Below are 14,600 nucleotides of genomic sequence, written 5' to 3'. Positions count from 1 at the left end.
CCTTAGGCCCACATCCACCTGAGCTGCAGGAGGGCAAATCCTGACAGCAGAGATGAGACCACAGCTCCTACAGACCTGGTGGATTCTCCTGGGGTTTTTTTTGCTACACCTTCTAAACCTCCTTTTCTCCAGCCTCAGCCCCTTTCCCAGCTCCCTCAGCCTCTCCTGGGGCCCCAGGGCCTTGGGAAAGCTGAGCTGGAACAGAGACTGGACAGAGCTGAGAGAATAAAGTAGAGATTTATTAAAAGGCTTTTAAGGACACACCTTGGGCAGGACAAGAGCCTGGCCAGGGCTGCACCCAAGGTGGACCCAAAATGGGCATAAAATGGACACAAAATGGTCACAAAATGGACACAAAATGGCTGACTGGTCACAAGGTCTTACATTTTTATCAGTTTTGGTCCATTTGCACGTTGGGGTTGAATTGTCCAGCCCCAGCTGCAGGTGATGCAGTCCCATCCTTCTTGTTTCCTCCCCTCAGCCCACCCTTGTTTGTGCTTTGGGGCCTGAACACTTGTCCCAGCTGTCCTTGGTGTGCAGCAGGAGAAGGATTTGTTTTGTGTCCCTGCTGTGTGCAGAGCTGAGTGACGCTGACTGTGAGCTCAGAGCTGCACCCCTGGGCACCACAGAACCTCAAACACACCAAAGATAAAACTTCAGGCATCAGCTTCAGCCCATGGACCCAGCCTGTCCAGATCACTCAGCAGAGCCCCCTGCCCACTCCCACCAGCTGGTTTCTTCTTGTGGCACTGCACACCACAGGTCCTTGACAAGGCAGCACATTTCAGCAGCTTTTCAGGCTGTCTATCACAGATTGTCCTCGTAGCTTTCCTCTGGAATGAGCCTCACGCCACTCTTGACACATGGAAACAGTCACCGCTCAGCTGAGAGCCACCGCTGGGTTTGAAATCTGGCATTTCAGAGAACTCTGTGAGGCCTTCCACTCAGGCTGTGCTGAATATGGACCATCTTATCAGCACATTGATAACCCACAGCCGAGCTCTTGCGCTGGAGATTGAAATGAAACCTTTTTCTGGGCTCAGACGTCTTGAAAAGCCAGGTAACGCAGAGAAAACCAAATGTGTTGGTGATTAATACGTGTTCGTGTCGTGTGCATCAGAAGAGAACGCAGTTAGAAGAGTTTTAATAAGATTATCCTGACTCTTTTTGCTTTTCAGCTCTTGCTGGAAAGACCTGTGGGTCACAAGTGTGGTTTTGTTTTCCTTAAACGTCTGTAAAATGTGCAAATGTTGTGTGCGCCCTTATTTACTTTGCAATTATCCTTCAAGAGCAGTGCTTGCTCTCTTGGCCTCATTTTTGAGTCGCTGTAATTCTCTTTTGGGAGCCTTCCCAGACAGAGGAAAGATGCAGCCACGGGAAGCCACTGCCACAGCAGAAATTTCCTCACTGGGCTGATATTTGAGACCACATCGTGGAGCCTGTCCTGAAGAATTGCTGCTGGGGTGTGGCCAGGAAGGTTTGGGCTTAAATTCGTGCCCTCAGAAGGGATCTCAGCTCCGTCCGGAGAGAAGTTTCCTCCTCAGGAAATGGGAAATGTGGGAATCTGCTCCAAGAGCTCCTCCCAGTCCTGTGTGGGACCAAAATATGAGAAAGATAGAAAATGATTAGGGAGCATCCAAAGGAGGGACATGAGGATGGGGAAGGGTCTGGAAGGGGAGAGGAGAGGATGAGGGACCTTGGAATGTTCGACTGGAGCAGAGGAAGCTGAGGGGAAACTCCTCAGGGGCTGCAGCTCCTCAGAGGGACAGGGACAGCACCCAGGGAGCGGCTGGAGCTGTTCCAGGAGGGATTGAGGGGGGATTTTGGGGCAAGGCTCTTCCCCCAGAGGGTGCCGGGCACTGCCCAGGCTGCCCAGGGAATGGGCACGGCCCCGAGGCTGCCAGAGCTCCAGGAGCATTTAGAAAATTCCCCCAGGGATGCCCAGGCTGGGATTGTCGGGGGCTCTGGGCAGGGCCAGGAGTGGGGCTGGATGGGATCCCTCCCAAATCAGCATATTCCATGATTTTTTGATCTCTGCAGCCTCATTTCTCCTTGCCGGCAGCAAGTGCAACATCTTCCGTGGGTGACTCTCTTTGGGCTGAGCTCCCCAGTAACGCAAGTCCACTCAAGCACCATCCTTGTTCAGACCTTGCTTGTAGAACACTCTCAGTCTATTTGTTTTTTAGTCTATTGTTTTTTAGTCTGTTGGTTTTTTTTCAGTCTATTTTTTTTAGTCTGCTTTTCCTCCCCCCCTCCCCCTCCAAAAGTGATTTCAGCATCTGGCACTCCCAGGCCCAAAGTGGATTGCTGTACAGCTGAGCTGGAGCAGAGCAATAACAGAGGTTTGAAGTTCAGATCGCTTTCATGGCGTGCCCAGGAGCGAGCCTTGCAACTGTAATTATTGTCAGATAATTTTTCATTTCATTGATTTAACTTTTTCCCCATGATTGTCAATGAGGGCTGCTGCTATTTTTTTTTCTTTTTTTCTCTTTCCCCTGGACCATTGGGTGTAAGGCAAAATAACCTGCAGTCTAGTAAAAGGGTAATAATTGAGCAGTGACATACACAGATGTGGCTGGTGAGGTTTCAGGGTTATTTTCTCAGTGGAACTTGCACAATTCCAGGAGTCTGAATTTGTCATTTACTTTTCGTTTCGGGGCTTGCGCTGTTCAGCCTAACAATATGTAATTTTTACAAACAGGATCTAATAGAAATAACATACTTTTATTTAAAAAAAAAAAAACCAACCCAACCCAAATCTCCAAGGTTTTGTAATAACCCCAGACCTCCAGTATTTAAAGATGAATGTAAAGCCTTGGTGCCAGCTACTCAAAAACCATTTAGAGACCAGAAACACGGGATCAGATTCTGCTGCTGTTCCTCAGCACGAGTGGTTTTTCTGCTCCAGCTCCAGTCTTGGGAGGCTAATTTTCAATCAGATAAAACTCTGTGAGAAAGAGCAGCAGAGCTGGGCCCTGAGTCACCTGGCACTCAGCAAAAAATTGAAAAATACCAGAGGCACCTGAAATTTTCACTGAAGACTGGTGGTCACCAGCAAATAATGATTAAAATAGTGGTAACAGCGAGTCTTGGCTTCAGTGGACTTTTACTACTTGGAGTAAGCAGTCACTTGCCAGATTATTATTATCTTGGCGCTTGATGCAAAAAAAAAAAAACCAAACCAACCCTGTAGTTTTCCATGTTCCTTAAAGCTGAGTATACATTTATTGAAAGAAAGCATTTATTAAACATGTGGGGACAGATTCTCCACAGGCATTAAATAACTTCCCTCCATCTGCCAAGAACTGGGGCTTGTTACCTTTTATTATGCTGAGAACTGCAGGTTGAAAACGGTGGAAAAAGGAGGGGCGGGGGGAAAGAGGTGGAAATGGAGCTTCAATATGAAAAGCCGGGCTGGAGTTTATATCTCCTGCTATCAAATAAATTTGAGCTCCATGGGTCTGGATTGTCCACCTGTGCTCCAAAGTCATGAGCAGCACAGTGTTAAATTGGGAATGACAACCTGGATTGGTGGAAGATGTCCCTGCCCATGGCAGGGGTTGGGAATGAGATGATCTTTGAGGTTCCCAAATCATTCTGTGGTTCTGATACAAGTGTCCAATGAAACTGGGGTGTAAAAGGTTCAAAATATTGAGGAAACAAAGGGGTTTTGTCCCTTTTGTCACGGGACGATCGACATCAAACACCTTCGTGGGTTCAAAAAGTGATTGTACAGCGCAGTGAAAGAAAAACTCATTAGGGTGAATAATTAAGGTAACACTTTAGGGTGAAGAAATCTGCGATGATCAGCTTGTAGGGACAATATTCTGGAAAAGCAATCCTACGTCCTCTTCCTATTTTTATTTATTTCCTGAACCTCAGCGATTGGCAGTGCTGGGACATTGTGTTGATCTAACCCAACACAATTTTTACATTTGTAGTTAAAACACATTTTTCGAGGCAGAGAATGAGAAAAACTCACACAGAAAGGCTTCTGTCCATGGAGATACAACTTCAGCTATCAACTCAGTCTAAACCACAACACAGATCTCCCAAATTAGATGTCTTCAGGCTTCGGTTTTGGTGTGATCCCACGGCACACAGAATTACTGTGCGTAGGGATTTCCTGACTTCAGGATTCAGGCAGATTAAAAGTGAATTGTTTGAGTTATCGGGTAAAACTTTGTCCATTGCACAGATAATGCCTTTAGTCTTCAGGAGAACAGGGCAGAGCCTGAAGCCTTCCTCAGCCTGGCTCAGCTTCCAGCAGAACAAGCAGGATTTCTGCCCTCAGGGAAGCCTTTCAGAGTTTTTCCAAGTATCAGTGGACAGAGCCGTCCTCCTGCCTGAATGCAGGGTGTAATAAGGGTCAAAAATGAAGATATTGCAGTGAGAGAGCCCTGGCTGTGGGACAAAGTGCAGGGGACAGGGGTGATCCTGTCCCACTGGTTGCTGGCACACTTCCCTCGGCTCAGGTAGACACCTCCAGACAAAAGGTTTTGATGTTGCTTGGCACAAATTCCGCTGCTCAGCCCAAATTCTGTCTGTAATATGTTCCTCTCACAGCTTCTGATCAGCGTTCACCCTAGTGAAGTTTATTGTTCACGTGACAACAGTGACAAGGGAATAATGTGACACCACCCAGAATCAAAATCGTGGCCCAGGGCCTGCCCAAGTGAAGGGTAACATCAGTGGCTGCTGGATCCAGGCCTGACACTTTCCAATCCTTGTTTATTCTTCCCTTTTGTGTCGTTAGAGGAACCCCAGGTAGGCAACTCAAAAAAAACCATCCAGGGACAGGCTCTGAAGGCACAGCAAGGTCACAGAGATGTCACAGGAGGCCTGTAGGCTTTTATTACCTCCTTTCTCCTTGGCAAGAGCTGCTTTTTGTTTTTCTTTTTAAGCGATTCAGCAGCCGGGCGCTGCTTTGTCCATCAGCATCCAGATGGGCTCGCTGCTACTGGGCAATCCCGCAGGATGATTATTCCATAGCAGGTATTAATCCCCAGGAAGGGGAAGGTAACCCAGTGAGTGTGTGGAAACAGGCTCCTATCCATGTCCTTAATGAGGCTTTAAAGCACTTGTGAAGAGACAGGAGGGTTCTCAGGGAGAATCAAGACGGAATTCGAGGAAAGCTCGACCTTTCCGCAGCACCTCCATCCCGGGGCTGAGCAGCTGCTGGGATCTTCAGGATGCATCAGAGCCCAGTGATACGTGGTAGAATGGAGGACAAATAAACCAGAAAGGGCAGGGATTAGAGAGTTTAGATCCAAAAAAACCCACTAAATGGCCCTTGATAACTCCTGGGAACTATTTATTGATTCCTTCTCCGCGCGGCGCATTCCCATTAAATGATTTCATTTCCTTATTTCCCCTAATCACATCACTTGCTTTAGAAGTCTTTTGCTCCCTGAGACCCGGGGCTGCACAGATAACTTCAATTTCTCGTGTGGCTCCGCTTTTTTTATGACATGTGAAAAGTTGATCCAGTAAAAAATAACTCCTTGGAGCCAGCAGGTCTGGAGCTTTCATCACCGGGACTCGCAGCTCCAAGGAAGCACTGGAGGGGTAATCCCCCTGCTAGGCTCAGTCAGAACAACAAATGCTTCTTTCCATCTCTGGATGGGCACTGACAAACTCCTTGGGAGATGTGACTGCCTCTGAGAAGTGCACTGACACCATGGAGATAGGAGTGAGAGATCAGGAATAATAAAATTAATAAGGGAGCGATGCTGTAATGGTCGAATCCTTGAGCCCTTGTCAAAGCTGACACTGCAAATTCTTTTCTCTGCCCTAGGAAAACTTGTTCCATTCTAGGGAAAAAAGGCATTGGAAACAATCCCTTCGCTTTGTGGACAAAAAGGGGATACTGTTTGGTGTTTTCCTCCGAGAATGAAGGAAGAAAGGGAAGGGCAGCAAGGGGTATTCAAAGGAAAAGAACCTGCATCTCCCGGTACTCCCCAAATTTAACCCCCCCATCGTTGTACAGATTTTTGCAAACCAGCAGCGTGAATCATTTTCTCCTGTGTGTGACCCTGAGCCCTCTGGAAGACCTTTGCTTCCACCGGGTTTTGTGGTTTTCGTTGTTTGAGAAGATATTGGTTTTCCACTGCAGCCCTCGGTCCTACACGTAGGGCTGAGTTCCTGTGGTGAGCACGTCTGCTCCGAGTGTTATTTAAGGTTAGTAACAAAAACAGATCAGCCCAGACAGGTGTAGAGTTGGGTTTGTGGGATTTGTGGGATTCTTGCTGCCAGAGGAAGAGGGCTGGGTGAGATGCAGGTGCCTGGCACTGCTCCGTGTTGTCCTTCCTTTGCTGTCAAAATTCACATTTCCAAAAGCCACCTCGTTGTGGAGAGCCAGCATTAACCTCCAGACAGTGTCTAATCTTCTTTGAGGGGCTTTCGATAATGCGTGGCTCTCCCAAGGCCCCTCCCAAGGGGAGAATTTGCACCTAAAAATTCCATTTCATGGAAGAGCTCCCACTCCCTGCTCACCCCCAGCACGCCAGGCTGGGGTGGGCACAGAACCCAAATCTTGCCTTGCCAAACAAGCTGAGAGCAACCCGTGATTGTTTCAGGTGAACTCAGTTTCTCCTCCTTACAGTGTTGCTTTCTAATTCCATAAACACAGAAAGGATTCATTTCCCACTCCTGCTCAGGGAACGTGCACACAGCCGCCATTACCTGTAACTGGTCGTCTGTTTAAACCCCACCTGCGTCAATAGGGAAATTAAATTCAATGTCCTTTCCATTTGAAATATCTCTGAAGATATTCCCCCATCCACGAATGGCCCTCAAGCAGGAGCTTCTCCTCAGAGTGGTTCTGGGGATGTCAAGTGCTTTCCTGGGCAGGGCCGTGATCCACAGCAGATGCACACCTGCACTGCAGAAAGAAAACCCAGCAAATGCACAGAATTAAGGCACCAGGGCACCAGAAAAAAAGCTCGATTATTTTTGAGGTCCTGCAATTTTGCTCCTGTCTGCAAGGTTGGGGAAAAAAAGAAAAAAAAGAAAAACCAGAGCAAGCCTCCAACAAAACGAGGGAAATTAGCTACAGCAAGGCCCCGTTTCAAAAGCACAGAGCTCTCTTGAGTCCCTCGAGGAAAATTTTACCCAATCCTACTCTCAAAATAACGCTCAGGCCGCAAAATTGAGCAATCATAAAAGTCAGGAAATTTAAAAAGTTAGTACGTGTCTCTCAATGTTAGCCCAGCAGCAGCAAATATATGTAGTGCGAGGGGTTGGTACCTGCAATTTCTGTGCGAAATTTAAACGCTAAAAGTCTTCTCGTTGGCCGTTAATGCGCAGCATAAACTATATTGGTTATTTAATGTCTCGAAGAGGCATCTTAATCGTGAGAATTTCCTGGCTGTGGAATTCAGAGGGCTTTGGTTCTGGGATAAAATGGCACCGCTGCATCGCTGAGTTATTTGGGGGGGGTTTTGTCATCGCCGGGAAAGAAAGGGAATTTCACCTGTGTTATAATCACCTCAGAATAACTCTGTGGTGCTTATAAAAAGCTGTGATTTATATAGTTAAGGAACCGAACTAATCTTTTGGGGGTTTTTTTTTTTGAGAACTTCTGTGGTGAAGAGACCACAGCGCTTCCCCCTTGCTGGCAGGAGAACGAAACCTCCCCAAACGAATGTGCTCTACCTGAATTAATACCGAGCCGAACGTTTAAAATACAGGATGATATTTCCAGGCCAGATGTAGGAGTTTCCCTGAGCGCCGTGTGGTGGTTTAACTTACCATGAAAGCCTAAATGCAGTGTGATGGCAGTGTTTAGATAAGGCAGATGGAGAGCCCAGCTCGGGCTGGGTACTGCAGAAATGCTGAGCCTTATAAATGAGCTGTACTGCGCTCTGGGATTTTCCTGGCTGAGCCTTTCAAACCCCAGGCTAGATTAAATCATCACAGCTGGGGAGAAAATATCAAGAGCTGAATAACTACTTTATGAGAGCTGTAAGAGTGTGAAGGTTTTAAGAAGCTGAATAATTACGGCACTCTTCTGAGAGCCGCAGGAAAGATGAATGAGTTTGTGGCCAGCAGCGCTGGTTCTGCTGATGTCATTCTGAAAAACAAATGAAAATATCAAAAATCTGGGGAGAATTTCACACACGGCTAAGGGAGGAAATACAGGTTAAAGTGTGGCAGTGAGGAGTCCAGCAGTGGCTCAGCACCAAGGAAAAATGACATTTTGGTGCTTCCAGGGATTTTTATGTGAGGTTCAGTGCCCCAGGTCTGGTGCAGGAAGCCACGAGCGTCCTGAGCTCTGTGTCAGTCACCTGTGGGCTGGTTTAGTCATGGAACACTGTCAGCCTGGGAATCAAAGGCCTCCCACGAAGGTATGCAAGTAGCAGGGCCTAAAACTTTGTGTAAAATCCCAGAATGGTTTGGGCTGGAAGGGACTTTGGATATCATCTCACTTCAACCCCCTGCCACGGGCAGGGATGGCACTCGTTAGACCAGGCTGCTTCAAGCCCTGTCCAACCTGGCCTTGGACACTTCCAGGGATCCAGGGGTATCCATGAGTGTCACCAGTGCAAAGTTATGTTATTTAATAGCGCTTAAAATGGTCTCCAGCCCAACTGAACCTCACCTTTGTTGCGAGGTTTTGTGAGTTTTGGCCTTTCAGGTGCCTTTGCCCCTGCAGCCATGGCACAGCCTGGTCTCAGGAGGGGATTGTGATCCCCAGACTGGCTCGCTGCAAAATCTCGCACAAGTGTCACCAACCCCATCTATTCCGGCTTGGTGCCATCTGTGCAGCAAACACAGGCTTGTATAAATTCAGGGGGAATTTCTGTGTGCTCAGGCCTTGGAAAGAGCTGCCCAGGGAGCTTTGGAGTGCCCATCCCTGGAGGTGTCACCTGGAGGTGGCACTCAGAGCTCTGGGCTGGGGACAAGGTGGGCACAGCTGGGACTCCCTGGGCTGGGAGGGCTTTTCCAACCTCAGGGATTCTGTCTGGGAGAAACACGGGAACCTAAAAAAGGCAAAGAAATAAAAGAAAAGACGTGAGAGGGCTGGGAATGCCCAGGCAGCTGCGGGATGAAAGTTTATGGGGCCGAGACGGGGGCAGAAGTGAGAGGGGAAGGGTGCCCTGAGTCCATGAGCATGGAAATCACGGGGAGATATCCTGCTGACTCCGGGCAGCTTAGCCTGGATCCAGCACATGGCCTTGCCCTTCCCCTTCCCCCTCCTGGTGTGCAGCATTGGCAGCCCAGATCCTGTTTCAGGGTTTGTGCTGGCGCATTTTTTCTCCCTTAGATCTTTCCACGGGAGAGCTCCGGCCCCCTCCATGTGGGACAGCGACACCCCCGGGGCTGAGCCTGGGGACAGAGGGTCAGGAGAGGGGCTGTGCTGCCTCTGGAAAGCCACCAGCAATCCTGGGGATGGGAGGATAGCTGAGGATGCAGACCCCCAGCAGGTTCTGCCACTGGCGACACATCAAAATTCCTTCTGCTCTTTACCAAAGCAGCGGTTGAAGTGTTGGGAAGAAGTTTCTGGAAGCTCCTGCGCCACGGGATAGCACTGAGCAAGATTTTGCAGCGAGCCAGTCTGGGGATCACAATCCCCTCCTGAGACCAGGCTGTGCCATGGCTGCAGGGGCAAAGGCACCTGAAAGGCCAAAACTCACAAAACCTCGCAACAAAGGTGAGGTTCAATTGGGCTGGAGACCATTTTAAGCGCTATTAAATAACATAAATAACATGAGAGTGAGGAGGAGGAGGAGTGAGCCCAGGTGAGGCAGGGATAATAAACAAGGCACGATTGCTCTCAATAGATATTGGCAGAGCAGGCACATGAACGAGGTCATTTGTTTGGGCTGATGCAAGGAAATCCAGCTGGGAGAAGGAGCAGGAGGGTTTGGTTTGGCTCTCGGGGTGGATTTCTGTGGAGTGTAGCAGACTGTGGAGAAATCTGCCACAGGAAATGTTAGAAACTCCAAGGCTTGAGTCAGTTAAAAACTGAGTGAAAAACTGATTTGGAGGGAAACGCTCGTGGAACTGGGCAAGCGCAGAGGTCTCTGGCTAGAAATTACAATAACTCAGATACAACTGGTAGCCAGCAAACTGCACACATGGAATGGAGGGAGACAGAGCTCCAAACTCTGCCTCCCAAACTCCCAGCGGCCAAATCCATGCTGGTGTAAATTGGTGAACCCCCTTTCCCTCCACGGAGGTGTGTGGATGATTTATGCAAGCCCAAGAGCTCCTGACCCCGGGGCTACACCAGCTCCATCATCCCCTGGCATCCAGGGTAACAAATACCCTGGTTTATCCCCGGCGCTCTCTGTAATTTGCCAGCTCTCCCTCGCAGACAGGAATCCTCCAGGGCACCGAGCCCCCCGCGAGTTCTGCGTCATCGCAGCCCCCAACCCTTTGTGCAGATGTTGGTGCCCCCCCTTCCCCTCTAATCTGAGGGGCTGATAAAAGCCCAGCCTACGCACAGCCTGCCCCTGGCTCCAGCAGATCATGTTCCACAACTGGATATGCTTGTTTCCAGCAGGGAGACTTTCTGATGTTGCTTTGGCTGCTCTTATTTGGGAAGGAAAATGCTCCCGCCACACAAAAAATTCTCTTTTGCTTCTCACGTTGACTTTTCTTTTGGGCAAAGATTTGTTTTCACTCTGTCTTGGTATGGAAAGACTGGTGTCTTCCAGGGAAAGCTGGAGCTTCCCTTAGAATGGAGAGTGTAAACCCCGTCTCTCCAAATAATTATAATTTTGAAATTAAGGGGCTCTCAGGCAAAGATACGGGAATAGGAAGAACAGTTCTTCACTAGGAAAATTAAAAAATAGAAATGTAGTAGTACAAAAAACAAGCAAAAAAAAAAATCCTAGAAACCCTGACCGAGTCAGAACACGAGCTGACCCCCTGTTGGTCAGGGTGCTGGTGTCAGCCCAGCCCAGTCCTCCTGCAGTGACAGATGTGGGTCTGTCGGAGCAATGATCCTGTAGGAGGGTGAAGTTTCCTCTGAAGGTCCAGTGGTGCTGAGATGGGTCTGGTTTTCCTCTGGGAATCCAGTGCACACAGGCTGTGCTGGTGTTCTGAATGCCAGCTTTGATCCAGGTGGGAATGCTGGGCTCCTCCCCCTGGGTGGAGCCTCTCCCCGTGGGATGATGGGATTGTCTCAGCCCTGCAGTGAGCCTGGATGGCCCATGGACAGCAGATATTCCCTGGAGGGAGGATGGGTCCTGGAAGGGATAAAGAAACACGGCCCCACTTGGTTTAACAGCTGCCCATTAGCAGAAGTCACCCACCCCTCACCCCTGGAGTTATGAGGAATGAATCATGGAAGAGATAAAGAAAACACCTCTCCAGACTCCCTCAGACGGCAAATAGAATACACGCTCTTGGTTACATCTTGCAACCCAGGACACACTCCAATCCCATGTGTAAATATTGAGATAAACTCTTGTCTTTTCTTTCCCCTGTGTACCAACATGGGAAGAAATGCTACATGAAGTTTAGAGAAATGATCTTATAAAAAGTGCTACGGGAAGTTTAGAGCAATGGCTTTGTGGTCTCACTGTAAAACATCAGTGATTCATGAATTTACCCTCAGCTGGAGTTATTTCCATGGAGAAAAAAGGTCGAAATTATCAAAAAATGTCACCCAGTGTTTGGCCAGTGGAACCAATCACCTGATTTTAATAGCACTGAACATTTCATCACCTTGGCTCATCAGCCACTGAATTTTCTGTCGTGTTTGGTACGCCCTGGAAATGAAATCTGGCGTCTCTGATCTGCCCAACCCTCCCCAGGAGCTTTGGGAATGATTCCTTTCCCTGATTACCGCCCTTTACTCCAGACCAAATCAGGGATGGGCTCTAAAGGAAATAAATGCTGATTTATCATGTCCATGCACAGGATTTCATGGTGTTTGTGTGTTTTCAGACAGATCCAAATTAAGATTATCCAGACAGGTACTGATAACTCTTCCACAGAGTCAAGTGCAAGAAAAGAGCCATTTGGGGGGGGGAACGTTGACTCCTCCAGCAAAGTCCCACAGGCAAACAACCACCTCCACGATTCAGTAAACCAATTCCAGTCGATTTCTGCAAAGAAATGAAGGGTTTTGGTGTGTATTTTAATACCATAAATAAAGGGCAGAACTAAATGGTCCCATTGCATGCAGAATATACTTTATAAATGTAGATATTATAACTTATAATGTCCTCCTCTATGTTATCCCATGGTGGATGTTTATTATCGTTCAAAACTAATTGCCTTGGCTTCCTTCAGCAAAAATATGAGCCGCAAGAGCTTTTGTTCACATGCCAACCCAAGAGCTAAATGTGAATATCCCTTCCTCTGACCGCATCAATCATTTTACAACCACAGTCAGATAATTTTTGCTCTTTCACCCTTTTTTTTTTCCCCTCCACACCACGGATTTTATGGGAGATCACTGAGAGACTGAGTTAGAGATGTGACAAATGATCCACCCAGCCACCCCAAAAAGCAGGTGGCAGCCCTTGAGGGGGGTGGCAATTAATGCCATATGTGACATAAAACTCTCCCTAAATGTACATTCCTCAGCCACTGGTTATCTGTGGGACAAAACTCTGAAATTTGGAGAGTAAAATTAAATGGAACCAAAATTTGGACCTGATCCCACTTTCTTCGTTGCCTTTCCAGTTTTTCCAGGTCTACTGACTTCTATAAAAACTCAGGGTGAAGATGAAACTACCAGTTTCCTCCTCTAAGAAAAACCCCAAGTAACAGACCACCAAAAGCTGCATAATTCCATGCTGGAAACAAAACATTTGGTGTCTTTTGAGGAGTATTTCAAAGAGAGAGAATTTCAAATCCAGCAGAGATGATGTGTGACTGGTGCCAAGCAGGGACAAGCCATGAAATGAAGGGCAGCACCCACAGCCAAGACAACCCCAAAAACCTTCCCTGGCACCCGTGAGGAAATTTGGGGAAATAATGGGGTGGTGCAAGGGCAGTTCTAAATCCATGGAGCCACCCAGGGAAGGTGCTGGAGGCTGTAGGGATGTGAGGAGGGGTTGAGGCTCCTGCTGCACATCTGGCAGGGAGAGCAGCAGCTGCACTGCCCCGATCCACGGCAGAGAGGGGGTGGGAGTAGGTGTAGGATCAGGCTGGGTTACAACGTGCCTCTCAAACTTTTATTGATTTCCTAATCTCCTCTTTCAAGGAGTAAAGAGGGCTGGGAATGAGGAGAAGAATTTTGCTGGGAGCCAGGCAGGCCTTGCTTCCCCTCAGATCTGCCCACCCTCGCCCACATCCAAGCAGGGAGCTCTTCTTACCAGCCAATTTTTTTTTTTTTTTTTGTCCCCTCTGAAAATATTTGAGCAGGAGTGAGCAGTGAGAGGGCCTGGGAAGTTGAAACAGCAGAATTTACAATGCCAGGGTGTGGAAGCTCACTCACCTGTCTGGCGAACCTGAGCACGCCCCAAAGTTCTGATCCTTTGACATTAATTCATCCAGCTGTGAGAGATTATTCAAATAAATTTAATTTAAAAAGTAAACTGAGTACGTACTTAAGGGCTTGGCTCAGCCGAAGCCCAGCAGATGGTAAGAAGGACATCACATCATTTTGCATTCCCAGTGTGGAGGCTGAAAGGGGTTTCTGGCATTTCTGAGGGAGATGGTGCAGAATTAGAGGGTGCTGAAGGTAAAACTGAAGCTGGGAAGGGTGCACAGAGAAAATACCAAAATTACTGGGTCAGAATTCCTTGGCAGAACCACCTGCAGCCCAGGGAAGGGGCTCAGTCTGCACGAGAGGAACAACTCAGAGGTTTGGAGAAAGAGCAGGAACGAAAGGATAAGACTGACACGGGCAGGGAAGGAGTAAAATGAGAAACAATGAAAGAGACAGCAGTAAAAACATGCATCTGTTATTTAATCCTGGGTAAATACCCAGATTAGTGACATCAGATTCTGCTGTTTGTTTGGAGTTTACTCTGGAGCCGTGGCTCCCAAGGCTGAGGCAGCTGGGATAGAGCCCATGGATCCAGGCCAAGGATTTATCCCAGACATGGCTGTTCTTGTGCAGCACAAGGCATCAGGCAGAACTAAAGTTTGGATGGAAAAACCTGTCTTTCCAGCCCTTGTGCTCGTAAAAACAAAGCTGGCATGAGCTGGCAGGGCGAGGGAATTCTACAGTTTCATAAATTGTCACATCATTTCGCAGTCACTCGGTGCTTAGATGGGCCTTGAAGGTCATGAGGGCTAAACATGGACATTGTGTCTCTTTTTATTTATTGGGTTTTATCCCAGATGCCATTTTATTTCCCCACAAAGGCTGAGCCTGGTTGACAGAAACCCAGAATCATTAAGGCTGGAAAAAAAACCAGGATTATGGAGTCCCAGCTGCGGCCCATGGCCACCTTGTCCCCAGCCCAGAGCACTGAGTGCCACCTCCAGGTGACACCTCCAGGGATGGGGGCTCCAAACCTCCCTGGGCAGCTTTTTCCAAGGCCTGAGCACCCTTTCCAGGAAGAAATTTTTCCTAATATTCAACCTGAGCCTCCCCTGGCCCAGCCTGAGGTCTTTCCTTCTCCTCCTGTCCCTGTTCCCTGCTAGAAAAGGGCGACTCCCGAGTGAGAAGGAAAAATTAACTCACT

Source organism: Chamaea fasciata, unplaced genomic scaffold (assembly GCF_029207755.1).
Source record: "Chamaea fasciata isolate MVZ Bird 193981 ecotype frontalis unplaced genomic scaffold, bChaFas1.0.hap1 SCAF_2, whole genome shotgun sequence".
NCBI lineage: Eukaryota > Metazoa > Chordata > Aves > Passeriformes > Sylviidae > Chamaea > Chamaea fasciata.
This window is presented reverse-complemented; position numbering follows the sequence as displayed.